The following is a 2,205-nucleotide window of genomic DNA, read 5'->3' as shown; positions in this document are numbered from 1 at the left end:
TATAATTTTTTCAGGGATGAGACATTTATTTTTCACCAGAAATATAGAGCTCTGTTAATGAGTTTTCATCTTCAAAAGTTCTGTGTTTTTGGTCAGGAATTAATGCAAATCTTACCATCTTTTCATGTCACTTATACTAAGTTACAAGCTAACTAAAAAATGCTGGAAGAAATGTGACAGTTGATAATTAACCTTAACATTATTTACCAGGAAAAAACATCATGACTTGAGGTTTATCTATCTTGCTACATGGTAACATTGAATTTCCAATGTCAATATTAGCATTACCCAAATATGTCCTGTATCTATAACTTCATAATCTGTAACATTTAATATTTTTTACCATATAAGAGTAGATACTAAATGCTCACTTAAGCACACATGTACTAAAATTGGAATGATACAGAGATTACCATGGCTGTTACAGAAGAATGACATGAAAATTCATGAAGCTTTCAATACTTTTGTAAAACACTTGAGAATTTTTTTCTAGCAGACTTGTGCTGCAAGAACTATTAAAGTGAGCCCTTCAGATGAAAAGGACAAGCCCATAATTTGAATCCATCTGAAGAAATGAAGAGCATCAAGAAGAGTAACTGCAGAGGTAAATAGAAAAAAATAGTATAAGTATATTTTATTATAATTTTTATATATTTTATTATATAAATTTTATATAAATTTTATTATAATTTTTTGTTCTATCTGATTTAAAAGACAGCTACATAAAGTATTAATTATAACTGTGTATAGGCATATAATATATAAAGATGTAATTTTTCTATCAGTAACAGATCAAAGGAGAGCAATGTAATGGAGCTAATAGAAACAAAGTTTTTTAAACTATTAAAATTAAGTTGGTATTAATCAAAAGTAGATACTTATAACTTAAGATGTTATTTGTGATCTTTAGAGCAAGCATTAAGAATACAACTCAAAAATATAGTAAAATATAAGGGAATTGAAATTGCACACTAGAAAATATCTCTTTAACAACATCAGCAACAACAATAAAAAATGACCAGTACTGAAGAAGAGGGATTAAATTAAAAAAAATGTGACATTTGGAAAGTAAATCACAAATATTGGACATAAATCCTATAAAAATTATGTTCTACCTAAAAATTATAAAATTAATATTACATTTAGTATAAAAGGTTAAACATTTCATCTAAAGACAGGAATTTCAGAATGGATAAAAAATAAAAAACATGATTCAAATATACAAAATGGGTCATACACATGACCCATTTTAAACTCAAGAAGATATACAGGTGGAGTGTAAAAGAGTTGAAATAGATATACCATAATGGTAACAATAAAACAAAACAATAGCAATAACAAGAAACCTGGAGTGGGTAAGTAAACATCAGAAAAAATATATTTTAAGACCAAAATTTTACTAGAGACAAATAAAGACATTTCATATTGATAAAATGGTTATTCCATCAAGAATGTATAATAAATATATGTACCTAACAGCAGAACTTCAAAATCTAATGAAACAAAATTGAACATAATCAAAAGCAAAACACACAGTTCTGTGATAATAGTTGAACACCCTTCTTTTAATAACAGAACATACATAAAATCAACAAGAAAGACAAAAAAACTTGAACAACATTATCAATCAACTAGACCTAACAGCCATCTTAAAGCATCCCCCCTAAGAGCATCAGAATGCACATTCTTTTTAAATGCACATGGGTATACTATATGCTAGACCATAAAACAGATTTCAGTACATTTTAAAGGATATAAACAATAAAATGAATAAAATTAAAAAGAATGCTCTCAGTTGATAGCAGAATAAGAAATCATTAACAGGAAGAAATTTGTGAAAATCACAAATGGAAATTAAGCAATATGTTTCTAAATAATTCTCACGGATCAAGTAAGAACTCATAAAGGGAATTAGAAATACTTTGAGATGAATTAAAATGAAATGTTGATACTTGATTGGTCTCACATACTCTTGTAAATGCTATTAATAGAATAGCAGTATTGGTCCTGCATACCCACTACCAAATTTTCCAATCCAAAACAAACAACGAAGTGCCACACTTGCCCTACTCTGTTCTTCTTGCAGAAGTATGGCGGTTTCTATGGAGAGGCTCAATCAGAGATTCTGGATTCTGGGATCCTATCCTATACAGGGCTGAAAGTAGGAGTGATTCAATTTATTAAAAACAGAGAGTTTGAATAAAT

General features: G+C 28.3%; 1 non-coding gene across 1 annotated transcript; it reads left to right on the top strand.

Annotated features, from left to right (window-relative positions):
* The first annotated feature begins 363 nt into the window (after positions 1 to 363).
* Positions 364 to 466, top strand: LOC138088850 (U6 spliceosomal RNA). Its single transcript, XR_011145757.1, has one exon. It is a non-coding gene; the product is annotated as a U6 spliceosomal RNA (small nuclear RNA).
* Positions 467 to 2,205: the final 1,739 nt, after the last annotated feature.

Source organism: Capricornis sumatraensis, chromosome 11 (genome assembly GCF_032405125.1).
Source record: "Capricornis sumatraensis isolate serow.1 chromosome 11, serow.2, whole genome shotgun sequence".
Classification (NCBI taxonomy): domain Eukaryota; kingdom Metazoa; phylum Chordata; class Mammalia; order Artiodactyla; family Bovidae; genus Capricornis; species Capricornis sumatraensis.
Note: the sequence above shows the minus strand (reverse complement) of the source record. Positions and strands in the feature narration are given on the sequence as shown.